Raw genomic sequence first — 18649 nt, 5'->3', positions numbered from 1 at the left:
AAATGAGCTGAAGCAACACAATTTGATGTTTTTTTTTTTTAGGGCATTGACAATTGTTTTTGTTTTTTTACAACATTGACACAATTCTTGAGGGTTTTTCACAACAATGGCACCATTTTTGAGGGTTTTTCACAACATTCACACAATTTTTAAGGCTTTTTTAGGACATTGACACAATTTTTTTTAGGGTTTTTTTAACGACAATTCTTGAGAGTTTTTAGGAAACTGACACAGTTTTGAGTTTTTTTAGGACATTGTCCATTCTTTAGGGTTTTTCACGCCATTGACACATTTTTTAAGGTGTTTTTTTGACATTCACAATTCTTGAAGGTTTTAAAGGCATTGATACAATTATTGAGGCTTTTTTAAAAAACATTAACACAATTTTTGAGATTTTTTTTTTTTATGACTGACAATTTCCAAGAGTTTTTTACAACATTGACACAATTCATTAGGGGTTTTTGGTCATTGAAATGATTTTTGAGTTTTTTTTGTTTTTGTTTTAGAACATTGAAATGATTTTTGAGGGTTTTTTTTTTTTAGAACATTGACATGATTTTTGAGAATTTTTTTGATGACATTGACAATTCTTGAGGGGCTTTTTAAGGGCATTGACACAATTTTTGAGTTTTTTTTATTAGAATATTGACAGAATTTTTGAGATTTTTTTAATGACATTGACAATTTTTGAGAGTTTTTTGTAGGACATTGACACGATTTAGATTTTTTTTTAAGACAGCGACACAATTTTTAAGAGTGTTAGAACACTGACACGATTTTGAGTTTTTTTAGGACTGTCAATTCTTTTTTACGACATTTAGCATTGAGCATAGAGCATAGAGTTTTTTTAATGACATTGACAGTTCTTGAGGTTTTTTTTAGGACACTGATACTATTTTGAGGGTTTTTAGGACATTGACTAAATCTTTGAGGGTTTAAGGACATTGACACAATGTTTGAGGTTTTTTAAATGACGTTGACAATATTCGAGAGTTTTATGACATTGACAATTCTTTAGTTTTTTTTTAGGACATTTACAAGATTTTGAGGGTATTTTAAGGACATTGACACAACTTTTGAGGTTTTTTTTTTTTAGAACATTGTCACAATTTTTGAGATTTTTTTTTTGTACATTACATTGACAACTTTTGAGGGTTTTTACAACATTGACACAATTCTTGAGGGTTCTTAGGACATTTACACGATTTTGAGGGTTTTTACTACATTGGCATAATTTTTTTAGTGTTTTTTTTTATTAAATTGGCAGGACATTGTCCTAAACCCTCAAATATGGTCAATGTCCTAAAAATGTCATTGACAATTTTTGAGGTTTTTTATGCCATTGACACATTTTTTTTTGAGTTTTTTGTTTAGGACAGGTGAAATGTTCAATCCACTTAAATTATTAAATCTATTAAGTTAACTTAATTTGAGTTGTGTGGAAGCCAGCACTTTTTTTTACATTTCATGTTATTTTATAGTTTGTTTTGCATGGATGGCACAGCTTGGACTGGTAATATTCATGTTTTTATCAAGACATTGCCACGTCACGGTCCTTCTATGTATCTTTTTATTTTTTGGGTTTCTCCAGGCCCCCACAAGTGTGGTTTGACATGATCGCTCCATCCCGGATCAATTTCAATCCCAAATATGCCTTTGATCATCATGTGGTCTTCAGCCGCCCTCAAAATTAGAGCCAGTGGTTCTCTTGATGTTGAGAGACGAGAGGTCTTGTTGAGTCAGTCTATGAGCTGTGAATCTGCGCTCACATTTTTCTTTTTTGTCTTTGAAATTGGTGTGTGTGTGTGTGTGTGTGTGTGTGTGTGTGTGTGTGTGTGTGTGTGTGTGTGTGTGTGTGTGTGTGTGTGTGTGTGTGTGTTTGAAAATCTCTCAGCCCCTCATTACTAATGCTGCGACCTCCCACATGCGAAGAAATCATCAGCAGAACAGTCCTGTAGTCCAATCAACAGATCAGTTGTAATGTACGTTGCCAGATTTAGGTAAAAATGCTTTGAGATTTGAATATTTCGTTAATTGTGTGAGGTGAGGAGCTTCATACAAGATCTGGCAACTTGCCAAACACGGACTTACTCATTTCTTTTTGTAACTAGAACCATACAAATTACAGGAGTTTCCCAGGAGAAATAACAAAATGGGAGGAGGGCGGAAGTGAGTGTAAAATACAGGAGACTCCCGGGAAAGCTGAGAGTGTTGGCAGGTATAGATGGAAGTGATGCAAACGCTGCTGAAAGTGTGGTTTCTGTTAGTTTTCCGCTTGAGAGGTGTGGGATGAGGACATGCTTGGACTTTTAGTGTGGGGGTAATGAATGAGCATGACATCATCGCTGAGTTTGACCTCATTAGCTGAATGATTAAGCGCTTTGGGAGGTTATGCACATTTGATGAGGATTTAAAAATCAAATTAACTCTTTATCAGGTGAAGAAGTACAATTAAACTACATGTTGAATATGAGCTGAAACAACACAATCTGTGAGTTTTTTCGGGGGGGACTTGATTGTTTTATGTTCAGTTCCTCTTACATTTGTAAAAACGCACACAAGTTCACGCTCTTTACCCTTGTTGTCCTAACACAGTTAATTAAGTAACTCTTTAGGTGGATTGAACATAAAACAATTATGTTGCCCCCCAAAAATCTCAAGGATTGTGTTGTTTGAATCGCTTTGAAACCACAAGCTGGAAAATAATATTATTTGAATGAATGCTTTCTTCTTATTATTATTCATTCATTCCTTCACTTTCTTTTCGGCTTAGTCCCTTTATTAATCCGGGGTCGCCACAGCGGAATGAACCGCCAACTTATTCAGCAAGTTTTTACGCAGCGGATGCCCTTCCAGCCGCAACCCATCTCTGGGAAACATCCACACACACATTCACAAACACTCATACACTACGGACAATTTAGCCAGCCCATTTCACCTGTACCGCATGACTGTGGGGGGAACCAGAGCACCCGGAGGAAAGCCACGTGAAGGCAGGGAGAACATGCAAACTCCACACAGAAACGCCAACTGAGCCGAGGTTCGAACCAGCAACCTTCTTGCTGTGAGGCGACAGCACTACCTACTGCGCCACTGCCTCACCTTATTATTATTATTATTATTATTATTATTATTATTATTATTATTATTATTATTATTATTATTATTATTATTATTATAATAATCTTTATTTTACCAGGAAAGATGCATTGGGATTAACAATCTCTTTTACAAGAGCGTCCTGGCCAAGATCAGGCAGTATACATGTTACATTGGTATAACAAACAACAAACAAAAAACAATCAACAGTTAACATGAATCACACATTGACAAACAAACTATTCAAAACATCTACAAGCCTGAGTTTCAATTTCGGAGTCGTTCATACTTCTTAAAAGCATTTAGTGAAACCGATTCTTTAAACTGCAGCTTTAAGTTTGTAGATTATTCCATGCAAAAAAAATGTAAAAGCCTTTTTCCCTAATCTCGGCCCACACTTAAGGAGCAGACAGTAAATAAATATCCTGTGATCGAAAGGCCATAGTTAAGGACAGGCTTTTTCAGGGCTGCATGATTAATCATATTATGATCACGATAGCGATATTTGTAGCCCACGATCAATAATTTAATATCGTTTAATAAGCTGTTATTTTAATGAATAGAGCCTCTGAAAAATTGGGGCTGAAAAATTAACATATTTAATATTCAAGTGCACAATCTAACCAATTCAAACCATAAGTTACACACAGCAGTCTTTTGTGAATCAAGGCACTGAGAACAGTATCATAACACTGTGCCACACATTTATTTATTTGTTCATTTGTTTATTTTTATTTTTTATTTTATTTTAATTAGTTCATTTATTTATTTATCTATTCATTTATTTATTATTTGTTTATTAATTTTATTTGTTTATTTATTAATTTTATTTATTTATTTATTCATTTTTTTATTTTATGTAATTTTGTTTATTTATTCATTTTATTTATTTTTGTTCGTTTATTTGTTTATTCATTTTATTTTTATTTATAATTTGTTTATTTATAAATGTTATTTATTTTATGTAATTATTTGTTTATTATTTTTTTATTTATTCATTTATTTTATTTATTTGTTGTATTTATTTATTTTCGTTCTATTTATTTATTTATTTGTTTATTTACTTATTTTATTTATTTATTTGTGTATTTATTTATTTCTGTAATTTTATTTATTATTATTTTTTATTATTTATTATTTATTTATTTGTTTATTCATTCATTTGTTTAGTCATTTTATCTATTTATTTAATTATTTATTTAATTGTTTATTGATTTATTTATTTACATCTCAACCTTATTACTAGTTGATAACTGCACTATGCCATTTCATTCATTCATTCATTCATTCATTCATTCATTGCCAGCAGTAGCTGAGTAAAACCTTAGCCAGCAGCCAGTGTTGGAGGTCCTGCATGAGTTAAGTTCAGTGCTGAAAAGCAAACCTCCTGCCAAAGCTCACAGCACTGCGTCTGTGTGTTAGAGAAGATATTAAGCCTGTTCCCGCTCGCATCTCCTGCTGTCCGACTCTAAACACACTCATCATGAGGCTCATGCTGGAGGAATTCACTGCAGTTTAATGTGCTTTAATCATAGCAGTAGACACAAGACACCGCAGGCCTCCCTCTGAGATCAACACAACACAAGCATGCATACTCGCACAATAAGTCACTCTAAGACATGAACATAAAGGCATCACGGTGGCGCAGTGGGTAGCACAATCGCCTGACTGGAACGCTGGTTTGAGCCTCAGCTGGGTTAGTTGGCATTTCTGTGTGGAGTTTGCATGTTCTCCCTGCGTTTGTGTGGGTTTTCTCCGGGTACTCCGGTTTACCCAACAAGTCCAAACACATGCTCTATAGGTGAATTGGGTAAGCTAAATTGGCCGTAGTGTATGAGTGTGAATGAGAGTGTAAGGATGTTTCCCATTGACGGGTTGCAGCTGAAAGGGCATCCACTGCGTAAAGCATATGCTGGAATAGTTGCCGGTTCATTCCGCTGTGGCGACCTCAGATGAATAAATGGACTAAGCCGAAAGAAAAAAACACACTTGCATACTACATACTTGCACATGCACACATAAATCATGTGCTGGAATAGTTGGCGGTTCATTCCGCTGTGGCAACCCCAGATGAATAAATGGACTAAGACGAAAAGAAAATGAATGAATGAATGCATGACATCAAAATAAACACACTTGCATACTACATACTTGCACATGCACACATAAATCATGTGCTGGAATAGTTGGCGGTTCATTCCGCTGTGGCGACCATTAAAATGGAGACCAAATCAATGGAAAATGAATGATTTGTTGTTGTAATGTAATAATAATAATAAAAAAGCAAATACAGTAACCATGAATATCATAATGTCTCAACTGTCACGCTTTTATTCTGCTCTTCAGTGGTTAATGTTCTCGCATCTCACTGTAATGTTACAGAGTGTTTGTTTGTTGCCAGTAAAAGGAGGTCTGGGTTTTTTTTTTGTTTTTTTTTGGAGTGCATTAGTGAAGGAGCATGAGCTGAGATCCAAAGATGTAGAACTTCCAGAACAAATGAAGACATCTGAAGGTGTTCCCAGGACGGAGCTTGCTGGACAAAAAAAGCGTATTATTAAAAACCAGTCTTGACTGCGGTCCTGTCTTCCCCACCAGACACTTGAAAGAAATGAGTTTCTGAGTAGCATTAAATTCTGCTTTCATTTCATAATATGCTTCAGTATCATGTTTAATCCGCTGTCAAGCTTTGGAAGCGAATGGGAACCAACCAAACAAACAGTTCTTGTGGGTTGGATCGTCTCCTCTTATTACGTTTCATTGCTCTCTGAATGATCTCTGCTTTATGCAGCAGCCTGTGGAAAAAAAGCATTAAAAATATAGCGAAGCAGCAAAACTTTTTCATTTAAAGGTGCTTTATGTAACTTTTTGGCTCTTCTAAAGCATAAAAACACCATCATATGTTTGCAGATATTTCAGACACATGCTCAGTAAACGTTCTTGTTTATCTGTAAAAACAACGCTGAAGTCAGATATTCTGCTTTGAAACTGTAAGTTCTGTGCCAGAACGTCTGTCTTTGTTTTGGTTCTTTAACCCGCCCAATGCCAGTTTAGCCAATTATATTTCAGCACTCCAGATTGCCTTGGAGAAAAACAGAGCACTTCATTCATTCATTCATTAATCGATTCATTCATTCATTCAGGAAGGCTCTCAACACATGTGTAATATGTAATAATTAGGGATGCACCGAAATGAAATTCTTGGCCGAAGCCGAATAATAATGAATTGCTTGGCCGAAGGCCGAACACCGAATGCGGTGTTTTGCATTTTTTTTCATTTAGTTTGCCAATTTTTTCACCATTATAATAATTAAATGGTAAAAACTATCTTTTTACTATTTTGTGTTGCGTTTAAGAGAAATAAATCAAATAACAAAAATACAATTTCAAAAATAACACTGAACATTTTTTTAACATTCCAGCAGATAATATACAAACAAAGCACAATATAACTTAAAATAAATAAATTAGTAAAATAAAAAAATATTTTTATTTGGCCATCTTTGAAGCCCCCCTTCTTGAATAGCCTATGTTAGGCCTGTAACTGACTGCTGAAAGAATGTAACTAGAGCTGCGTCCCAAATGGCACACTATACAATATGCACTCATGCACTATGTACTTATGCACTTACACACTCAACAGGATAGTATATGTATGTAGTGTCGTCCCAAATGGCACACTAATGTTTTTTTTTACTAAGCGGAAATTCAAACTGTTTCGCTGATGACGTACACAGTTGCCAAAATCATTTAAATAAACGACCGAATTATCAAATATTACCTGCCGTGAATATAACCGCATTCACCATCAGGAGGCGCTATAATCACTCTTGTAGGAGAATTTTGCTTTCACCATCCAAAATAAATTAAGTTATTCAACATGTGCGTCTGATAGCTCCGCCCCTTCCGCTACGTATGCAAACGTGCGGTCGTTGAGTGCGTGAAGTGTCCATCATTACACACTTCTTTTTAGCGGCTAAATGAGTGCATCATCCGGGTAATTAAAGTGCACTTATTATTTTTAGAGTTTTCAGTGTGAACACACTACTTACACTATTTATACTACAAAATGGCGTAGAATAGTGCATAAGTATGCGATTTGGGACGCAGCTTATGTCTACAACAACAAATGTGCATTGAATGGTGCAAAAAATGTGGATGACAACAAATGAATAACTGTCTAAGACATAAGCCTACTTAGCCTACTTCTTCAGGAAAAGTGGCAGGTTTTTCTTTATAAAAAGTAGCTTCTCTGCTGTCTCGCATGAATGTCGTTACATTCCTCTTCTCATCGATGACATGAGATGCAGCACTAAACAGTCTCTCGCTGTCGGCTGTCGGTGCGCAGCTCATCTGTAGTACGAGCCCGTTTACTCTCTGCGCTGTTTTCATCTCCTGCGCTGTGCATCACCTGTCCGTCTCCAATACCTAGCGGCTTTCCCAAGTCCAACTCGGCCTGGATCATTTCTCGTGTGCGCAGCTTTTTCCCCATATCCAAGTAATGATCTTTTATATCGCGGATCAAGCACAGTCGAGATGAAGTACAGGTGTTCTGAGTCCGCCTGACTAAATCGTGCCCTGACAGCTTTTAAGAGCGCACTTTTAGCTGTTTTCACCCCGTGGTCTGTGTCAGCCTCTTTGTTTAAAAAAACGCTTTAGTGCTGCAAGTAAATGTATGATGTCTGCCACAGATGAGCTTATCTCTCTTGTTATCTGCTCAAAGGGGGCGAGAAGAGAGAGAACGTTCCTCTGGACAATTCAGCAGAACAGTGTCTGCAAACGGCCGTTTTTGCCTCTTTCTCTTACACTTTAAAGCGCTTCCACACTGCTGACATGTTTGCTGCATAAAGCGCGCGCCTCTCACTCTACGTGGGTTACTATTTGATCGCGTCATTAAAAACGTCATTGTTCGGCAAAATTTATTCGGCCTTTTTACTTATTCGGCCGAACACCGAAATGGCTTTTTTTGACTATTTTCGACCGAATAATTTCGGTTGCTGAATATTCGGTGCATCCCTAGTAATAATTTTAGATTGATTGGGAAATGAAGGTCAGAATTGATTTAAGAGGGGGGAAAAAGCAGAAAAATCTCATGATGAATGCAGAATTGATTTCTCAAATTACTTTAAGCTAAACAGTTTGGTGCAACTAGCTTGCTGTGGTGTGATTAGTGGCTTTTAAATTAATGTAACGAGATGCCTTCAACTAAAAGCCAGTGCCGTCGTTTCATAACCTCTGAGCTCACGGCAGGTCACTCATCATTAAAAGACAATTTCCCCATGGACAAAATGAATGGGTTTTAATGTCCGGAGCCTGACTTTTGCGCTCCATAGTGGCTTGAACGGGAAGTGTGCAGGTTGGGTGAAACATCCGGAAGGAAACCATGAACCTGGAAACCTCCACACATGGATTTGTGCTTGAAACATGGTGCAATCCGCCATTGTTTAAGAGTCTAAATGAAGCATCCGGATGTAGGGCTTCAAATAATGCAACACTAACCAGTCATTTCAGTTTTTTTGCCTCCAAAGTTCAGTTCCTCACATGCCAGAAGCCGCTGATGCCGAAACCTCACATTCCTGCTGAAGAATGGATTGCATCACAGTTTCAGTAAAGCGTCCCAGATCCTGTCCTTCTGCCCTCAGTCCATGAGTGCGCACAGCAGCGTTTGTCAATTTCATTTTCAAAAGCATTGCTACTAGTGCAGCACGATACTGGGAAAATGTGTGAGCTTGTTCAGTATTGCGATTAAAATCTATCATTTCCCTTTAACCTGCTATTTTATTTCACACTGTAAAACCCAACAGACAACTTCATCAAATGAAATCAGCAGCGGTGGAATTCAATTCACCTTTATTTGTATAGCGCCTTTACAATGTAGATTGTGTCAAAGCAGCTTCACATAGAAGATCATGGTAAATTGAGACCGTGTAGTTTAATTGTAAAGTTTTAGTTCAGTTTAGCTCACTTCAGTGCGGTTTCTCTTGTGCTCTGAATTTTAGTCTGAGCATGTACACCTTGAGTGTTTCGCTGAACCCGTCAGATGGAAAAAGGAATGTTTTTAGGTCAAAGCGGGGAAATGCTTGTCCAGTCTGCATGGTAGAAAAGGTCAGATTGCATTGTTTGTAATGGAGCTTTGACCTTCAGGGCCAAAAGAAACCAACAATGTAACTGACGTCAGTGCAAGACTAAGCATTCACTTTTTCTTAAAGTGATAGGTCACCCAAAAATGAAAATCAGTTGAACGTGAACTTACCCTCAAGTGGATTGAGTCTTGTTGAACAGAAACTTAAAGGGCTAGTCGACTAAAAAGTGAAAGTTCTGCCATTCTTTACTGACTCTTGACTTGTTTCAACCCATTTTTGTTGTTCTCTTGAACACTAAAGAAGATATTTTGAAGAATATTGGAAACCTGTGACCATTGACATGCACTGTAGGATTGATTTTGGTTATTTAGATTTTTGGGTGAACTGTCACTTTAAGAAAATCTACAATTACATTGTTGGATTCTTAATACAATCACCAATGCTTTCATAATTGGGTGAACTGTCCCTTTAGGATATTTTGAAGAATGTTGATTACCGATAGCCATTGACTTCTATAGGTGGGAAAAACACAATGAAAGTCAATGGCAACCATAGTCAAATCCCCATTACAAACAAAACAATCATCAATGCTTTAATTTTAGCGTGAACTGTCACTTTAAGAAATTTTGATGAATGTTGGTAACCGGTATCCATTGACTTCTTTAGGAGAAAAAAAAACACAATGGGAAGCAATAGCAAACATGGTAAAAGCTCCATTACAAACAATACACTCATCAATGCTTTCATTAGTGAGCAAATTGTCCCTTTAAGATGTTTTGAAGAATGTTGGTAACTGGTACCCATTGACTTCTATAGCTAGAAAAAAATTGAAGTCAATGCAAACATGGTCAAAGCTCAATTACAAGCAATACGATCATCAATGCTTTCATTATTGAGTGAACTGCCCCTTTAAGATATTTTGAAGAATGTTGATAGCCGATATCCATTGACTTTTACGGAAGAAAAAAAAACATGTACAATAGGAGGCAATGGCAAACGTGGTCAGCTTCATTACAAACAATACAATAATCAATGTTTTCATTATTGGATGTACTGTCCCTTTAAGATGTTTTGAAGAATGTTGGTAGCTGGTACCCATTGACTTCTATAGCTAGAAAAAATTGGAAGTCAATGCAAACATGGTCAAAGCTCCCTTACAAGCAATACAATCATCAATGCTTTCATTATTGGGTGAACTGTCCTTTTAAGATATTTTGAAGAATGTTTATAGTTGGTATCCATTAACTTCTATAGGTAGAAAAAACACATTGGAAGTCAATGGCAAACATGGTCAAAGCTCTGTTACAAACGGTGTAATCATCAATGCTTTCATTTTGGGGTGAACTGACCCTTTAAGATATTTTGAAGAATGTTGGTAACCGGTATTCATTGACTTCTGTAGAAGAAAAAAACAAATACAAAAAAACAATGGAAGTCAATGGGTACTGGTTACCAAAATTCTTCAAAATATCTTAAAAGGTAACCAGTATCCATTGACTTCCATTGTGTTTTTTTCTTCTGTAGAAGTCAATGGCAAAGATGGTCAAGCTTCATTACAAACATCAATCATCAACGCTTTCATTATTGAATGAACTGACCCTTTAAGATATTTTGAAGAATGTTGGTAGCCGGTATCCATTGACTTCTACAGAAGAGAAAAAACATTTACATTGGGAGGCAATGGCAAACATGGTCAAGGCTTCATTACAAACAATACAATCATCAATGCTTTCATTTTGGGGTGAACTGACCCTTTAAGATATTTTGAAGAATGTTGGTAACCGGTATTCATTGACTTATGTAGAAGAAAAAAACAAAAATACAATGTAAGTTAATGGGTACTGGTTACCAACATTCTTCAAAATATCTTAAAGGGTAACCAGTATCCATTGACTTCCATTGTGTTTTTTCTTCTATAGAAGTCAATGGCAAAGATGGTCAAGCTCAATTACAATCATCAATGCTTTCATTATTGGTTGAACTGTCCCTTTAAGATATTTCGAAGAATGTTTATAGCTGGTATCCATTGACTTCTATAGGTAGAAAAAAAACAATGCAAGCCCATGGAAATCCTGGTCAAAGCTCTATTACAAACAATACAATCATCAATTCTTTCATTATTGGATAAACGTTCCCTTTAAGATACTTTGAAGAATGTTGGTTGTTGGTATCCATTGACTCCTGTAGAAGAAAAAACACACTCAATGGGAAGCAACAGTAAACATGGTCAAATCCCAATAACAAACAATACAATCATCAATGCTTTCATTATTGAGTGAACTGCCCGTTTAAGATATTTTGAAGAATGTTGGTAACCAGTAGCCATTGACTTCTATAGTAGAAAATTAAAACACAATAGAAGTCAATGGCTACTGTTTACTAACATTTTTCAAAATATCTTAAAGGGTAACCAGTAGCCATTGACTACTATAGAAGAAGCAAAAAGCACATTGGAAGTCAATGGCAAACATGGTCAAAGCTTCATTACAAGCAATACAGTAATCAATGCTTTCATCTTTGGTTCAACTGTCCCTTTAAGATACTTTGAAGAATGTTGGTAACCGGTATCTATTGACCTCCTATAAGTCAATGGCAAACATTCTTTAAAATTCAGTTGAAGAATGTTTGCCGTTGACAATCCTAGCGCTTTTTTTGTCTTACTATGGAAGTCCATGGCTAACGTTTTCCAACGTTCTTCAAACTGTCTTCTTTTGTGTTAAATAAAACTCAATAAATGTTGTAAAATGAGTGACATATTCATTTTTGAGTGAACTGTCTCTTTAAATGCACGAATGCATTGGTTTTCTGGTTGACTGGCACACACTTTCTTCTGTTCTTTAGACCCGTGCAGTGGGTCAGTGTGTGATTAAAGTCAATCATTTACTCCAACATGCCATCTGTGTCGAGACTGTGTTTGTGCATCTGATGAGCTCATCCAGACTTACACAATCGGGCTCCTCAAGAGCGTTTTTAACCTCTTCATTGGCATTTCTCAGATGCTTTGACTATGATGTCATTCTTAATTCAAAACAGCTTTTGCATGTCCTCATTCCTATACTGGAGTAATTAAGATTCAATCTAGAAGGCTTTTCTGCTCAGCGCGGCAGCATGCGTTTAGTTAAAAATACAATAGTGAAAGTAATATTGTGGAAAACAAATCCGTATCCTTTATAATGGTTTGATATTTGAATCTGGGATTTATTCCTGTTTTTTTTTTTAATTTAAGCTGAATTTTAATTGAATAACTGATATGCTGATTAATCATTAGTGGTGTGAGAAGTTCAGTGTTTTCAATTCACTTGTGCTATATATTTCTATTCATCTATCTATCTATCTATCTATCTATCTATCTATCTATCTATCTATCTATCTATCTATCTATCTATCTATCTATCTATCTATCTATCTATCTATCTATCTATCTATCTATCTATCTATCTATCTATGTGTTTATCGTGCTATCTGTTGTGCTATCTATCTATTATTCTATATCGATATATTGTTCTATATATCTTTTGTTCTATCTATTATTCTATCATGTATTATAATATTTGTTTTTATCTGTCTATCATTTTATTAATATCGTTCACTATATTGTTTATTCGTTCTATGTCAATTAGTCTGTATTGTCTGTGTTTATCTATCTTTGTCATTCTATCTGTCTTTCTATCATTCTATCTGTCGTCCTATGTCTGTCCGTCCATCTGTCCAAAAGTATTTGCCCACTTATTGATTTTATACGTTTGTCTTAATGTTTCAGAAGACCAAACAAAAAGGTTTTTAAATGAAGGTTTTTATTATTGAGGGGAAACAAATAAGTTTGCGCCTTAACCCAAAGGTTTTTATTTTATTTAAATAATTTAAACAAAGTAAGAGAGATCATACTTTATTTTAAAAAAAATTATATATATATAATACATATATAATTTGATCCACTGCTCAATGAGAGAAACAAAAATATTTATTAATGAATTTTAAATAATTTGTGTGTGTCTGTATAAAGTTTGTCTACAATTTTGGAGCTTAGGCTATGAAGGCATACACACACAGGTTAGTATGATTTCTCAAGGATAATGTGACATTAAAGTCCAGAGTAATGAAGCTTAAAAAAATAGATTTCCAACTACAACAAAAAGTCGTTTGCACTAAATCAGTCTGGGTATTTTATTATTCATGTTTTACAAATATTGTAGCAGAATCGGCTTTTGCTATCATTCCAAATATACTAGTTTTCAAGGTCAGCTAGCTTGCAAGGCTTTACTTGGGCCCAGATCAACTTTAATTGACATGCACAGTAATGTGAATATGGAAGAGCCGTGTCTGAAAGTAGAATTCCTTCAAAGTTTGACTCTCCACCCTTTGGTCTGAAGCCAGAGACTCTGTGCTTGTGTGTGTGTGAGATTGTGTTGCCCGGTGGAAGGTACCGGAGCTCATGTTTGATTTACAGTTCAGACATGTCTGTCAGATCAGGGAGTGCTGGGGATTTTTACAAGCACAAATAAAACAGGGAAACAAAAGATCCTATAGATTTGCAATCTGCTTGTTTGGAAGTGAGCCAAAAGGCCAGTCGTTTTTTTTTTCTGTTGCTGTTTGTCACCCAGCAATAAGTCAAGAGATTTGCGAGTGGTTACACAGATTTCCTGCCTACTGTGTTATTTACTTTGGCTCGGCCGAGCTTAGATGACTTCAGATGTGTAAAAGAAAAAAGCTTCAAAGCCTTTGCACTGAGGCAAGTTTAGACTTAAAGATTTGCTCTTATAGAGTTTCTTTTTTTATACAATTCTAATTCCTTGAGCTCATTTAGGTTTTAGGGAGTTAAAAGTCATGCAATATACAGTATTCTTCACTATTAGTTTAACTGCATTGCCACTATTGGATATAGGTATGTGAAAAAAGTATATTGTTCGATTAATATCTAAACTAATTATTTAAAGTGGACATATTATCCAAAAATTATGTTTATAAGGGGTTTGTGTGGCAGCAGTGTGTGAATATAACCAGTTTCTAATGGTAAAAATACATTCATTTAATAACTTCATAATTAAACAGTCTGCAAAACACTTTGATTGGGATTCTCCATTTGTACGGGTCATATAGCAAGGGAAAGCCCCTCCCACTAGTGACCATCTCTCCCTCATTAGCATAGAGCAGGGGTGTCCAAACTCGGTTATGGAGGGCCATTGTCCGGCATATTTTAGTTTCAACCCCAATTGAACACACCTGAACCAGCTAATTAAGCTCTTTCTATGTATACTAGAAACTTACAGGGAGGTGTGTTGAAGATTGTTGGAGCTAAATTATGGAGGAGTCCTTGGAGTCCCTCCAGGACTGAGTTTGGACAGCCCCTGGCATAGGGTGTAAGTCTTGTTTTTAAATCTGCCACTATGTTGACACTTAGGCATTTGTAGCTCCGCCCTCTTTTGAAAAGAGCACAATCTCATTTGCATTTAAAGCGACAGTCACCAAAACATTATGATTAGAATCAAATCCTAAAAGGTTCATTTTCAGAGAGTTGTAAAACATTATCAGTGTGGTGTTTTGAGCTGAAACTTCACACATATACACACTCTAGAGACATCAGAGATTTATTTTATATCTTATAAATAGGGGCATAATGGGTGTCCTTTAATTGCAATTATTTCATATAGCACTAATTCTGAATTTAACTTGTTTGCATAATTTATAAGCGTCTACACATTTATTGAATGAATCTAAAGCAACACTGCTGATTATAAACACTTGGGCAAAATATCATATTCCAGTATTTTTAGGAGAAATGACGGATAAACATCATGTATTCTCCCCTAAATGGTTACTTGAGAGTTAAAACCTTTTATTAAAGTTTTTGAGCAAAATAAAATTCGAACACAGGCGCTCACCCTCCCCCCCCTGTTTACAAATAAACAGCAGCACAGAAAATAACAGCTGCAAAAAATCATTTATTCATTTTCCTTCAGCTTAGTCACTTATATATCAGGGGTCACCACAGCGTAATGAACTGTCAGCTATTCCAGCACATGTTTTATGCAGCGAATGCCCTTCCAGCTGCAACCCAACACTGTGAAACACCCATACACACTCATACACACATAAGCACTCCTAGGCCGTACTCACACCATGTACAGTTGCCTCAAACCGGGTCAAAGCACACTTGTCCCCCCACCCGTCTCCCCCGACGGCCCACACTCACACTAAAATCGGGTCTGGGCACGCTTACGTCATCGATGCTGCGCTGTTCAGCAAGCGCTCTCGCTCAGCACAGTGGAGATTTTTCTAGTTATATCATGTCAGTCGTTTGATATGCAGTGACATGCAGTCAAATATTCGCCAAACAGTCCTTAGGGATGCGGTGATGTGCAGTCAGATATTTCGCCAAACAGATCCGCCACTTTTGACGCTCATAAACAATCATAAAGCCCTCGTCCTACAGAAATGAGGAGGTTTGCTGAAGGTGCAGCTGTCATGCAGTGAGGGGTTTACATCTTTAATAAACTATAGCTGTTTGCATTCACTAAACAGTACGAATGATTAATAAATCCATATGAAACAGTCCCTTAAAGTCACGTCTCGCTTTTAGTTTCGGCCCAAGTGAACTGCGGTCAGGCCCACCTCTTCCAACCGGGCCAGGGCCAGCCAAGTGAACAGTGCCTGAGCCCGATTCAGCGCACTCACACTTCTCAAACGATCTGGTAAACGGGCCTGGGCACGATACGTATGGCATAGTGTGAGTTGGCCCCTACACTATGGCCAATTTAGTAAATCCAATTCACCTATAGCGCCTGTGTTTGGACTTAAACCAGCGACCTTTTTGCTGTATGGTGTCCATGCTAACCACTGCCGCCCATTTCAAAGAACAATAAGCTAGAAAAAAGAAGTGTAGTTTTAATTTAGCATGCCTAGTCATTGCAGGAACATGTCCGTTTGCTGTTTTCTAATGCCGTCTTGAAGTAGGAAAGCTCTGGGCCATGGCCGACTCTCTCATCTCCAGGTTTTAAGTGTCTTTATTTTGGTCTGCATGTCAAGAAGTCTCTTTTACGGCCATGAGAAATGTCATCGGGGCGTTCAGGACGGCCTTTCTCAGTGTCACGGAGAGTTCTGCCGGTTTCTGCCTCCTCTTGTCTTTTATTCCTGGCCTCCAGCTCCCACAAAAGACACTTTCTGAGATTACACTGGCTCTCACACAGGAGCTCTTGTGTCCGGCTGGAAGCGGGTAACCTGAGACGGCCACCGGCAGGTTCTGCTTTTTTTTGCAGACTCTCTTGTGCTTCTGTTTGCAGGAGCGAGCCAAGGATCTGCTCAGATGCTCAATCCTCAGTAGGGTTTTCTGTGCGTTTTATTGGGTTCTTTGTCATGCGGTCGTTCAGAAGTAATTGCAGTCTTTGATGGGACAATATGAAGCCAGTTGGAGGAATAATTTCAGGTCAGATCTGTTACAATTCACTTAATAAAAGTCTTACATCCATCCAGGTTCAGAAAACTTTCATTTTGTTATAATATCCGTTCCACCTTTCTCAGCATTGAAAGGTTTAAGGATCAGGATCTTTTAAACTCCTCTCTTTCTGAAAATCTTCTCTGATTGGTCAGCTTGCCCAGTCTGTTATCATTTATCAAGTGGTGCTTCTTTTATTGGTCAGATAGCACTGCTATGTTGTGATTGGTCAGATAGCACTGCTCTGTTATGATTGGTCAAAATACTGCTGTTGTGATCGTTCATATAGGACCGCTGGTTAGATGGCCCTACTTTGTTATGATCATTCTGACAGGACTGCTCTGTTGTGATTGGTCAGATGGCCCTTCTCTGTTGGTATCGTTCTGATAGGACTACTCTGTGATTGGTCAGATGGCCCTGCTGTGTTGTGATTGGTTAGATTGCCCACTTTGTTGTGATTGGTCAGATGGCCCTGCTCTGTTATGATTGGTCAGATGGCCTTGCTCTGTTGTGATCGTTCTGATAGCCTTGCTCTGATGTGATTGGTCAAAGTACTTCTCTGTTGTGATCATTCATGTTGGGCTGCTCTGTTGTGATTGGTCAGATTGCCCACTTTGTTGTGATTGGTCAAAATACTTCTCTGTTGTGTTTTGGTTAGATGGCCATACTCTGTTGTGATTGGTCAGATAGGATTGCTCTGTGTTTGGTCAAATAGCACTGCTCTGTTATGATTGGTCAAAATACTGCTCCGTTTTAATTTGTCATATGGACTTACTGGGTTGTGATTGGTCAGATTGGAGTGCTATGTTGTAATTGGTCAGAAAATACTACTCTGTTGTGATTGGTCGGATGGCACTTAACTCTTTTGTGGTTTGGTAAGAAGGAATAGAGTCTGTTGCGACCTATTTATATATATATATATATATATATATATATATATATATATATATATATATATATATATATATATATATATATATATATATATATATATATATATAATCTATCATTAGTATTATATATATGTATATAATTTATCATTAGTATTATTTATATATATATATATATATATATATATATATATATATATATACATACATACATACATACATACATACATACATACATACATACATACATATATATATATATATATATATATATATATATATATATATATATATATATATATATATATATATATATATATATATATATATATATATATATATATATATATATATATATATATGTATATACATACATAATACTAATGATAAATTAGATATATTTATATATAGAATTTATTATTAGTATTATGTTTGATATACAGTAAGTCTGTTGTGATTTTGGTCAGATGCCCCACTGTTTTGTGATTGGTGCATCTAACCAATCAGAACACAGCAGGGCCATATAACCACTTTATTCTAATTGGTCAAATTCACCACTTTGTTCTGATTGGTCAGATTCACCAGCTAAACCAATGAGGACAATTGATGCACAACACGATTGTTTAACTGCAAATGGTTACCAATACGCCCAAAAACAATTAAGGTCACATGACCCTCTTATTAATGCAGTCACTGGCTATTTTAAGCAGAATAACATGCTATCAGTGAGCAGTTTGACAGCCTTCATTTCTAGTTCAAAATCTGCCATTTGACACCTTTTAATGAACTCATCCTAGGTCCCATGATGTTGGAGAGTCTAGACAGGATTGAACATGACAGCATAAGTGAACTCAACAATAACTTAAACGCTGTGCTAAGAATAAGATTATATCCTCTCCTCCTTCAGTTACTGAATGATTTAATGCGGAGCTTCCCAAAGCGCCTTTGGTCTTTATTTAATCCCTCTAATTACACTTTGCTCTCATCAAAACAGCACTTAATGTGTGCGATGATAGTTTATGTCTTGTTGCTTGCTAAACTTGATGCGGGTTTATATATGTTATACAAGAATTTCAGTATAAAAGACCTCAGAGTCACCCTTTGGGGTTTGTTAATGAATGCCAATGCCACAGCTTTAAGTCTCTATAGAG

General features: G+C 36.4%; 1 protein-coding gene and 1 long non-coding RNA gene across 4 annotated transcripts in view; both read left to right on the top strand.

The window, feature by feature from the left end:
- flnba (filamin B a) overlaps positions 1–18649 on the top strand; it is a 167357-nt gene that overhangs the window by 15202 nt on the left and 133506 nt on the right.
- On the top strand, positions 4560–11511 carry LOC147841911 (uncharacterized). The gene is made up of 5 exons (XR_015503037.1): positions 4560–5019; positions 5139–6265; positions 8117–10561; positions 10667–11017; positions 11398–11511. It is a non-coding gene; the product is annotated as an uncharacterized LOC147841911 (long non-coding RNA).

The sequence above is a fragment of the Danio rerio genome, chromosome 11 (assembly GCF_052040795.2).
Source record: "Danio rerio strain M-AB ecotype USA chromosome 11, GRCz13ab, whole genome shotgun sequence".
NCBI classification, from domain to species: domain Eukaryota; kingdom Metazoa; phylum Chordata; class Actinopteri; order Cypriniformes; family Danionidae; genus Danio; species Danio rerio.
This window is presented reverse-complemented; position numbering and strand designations above follow the sequence as displayed.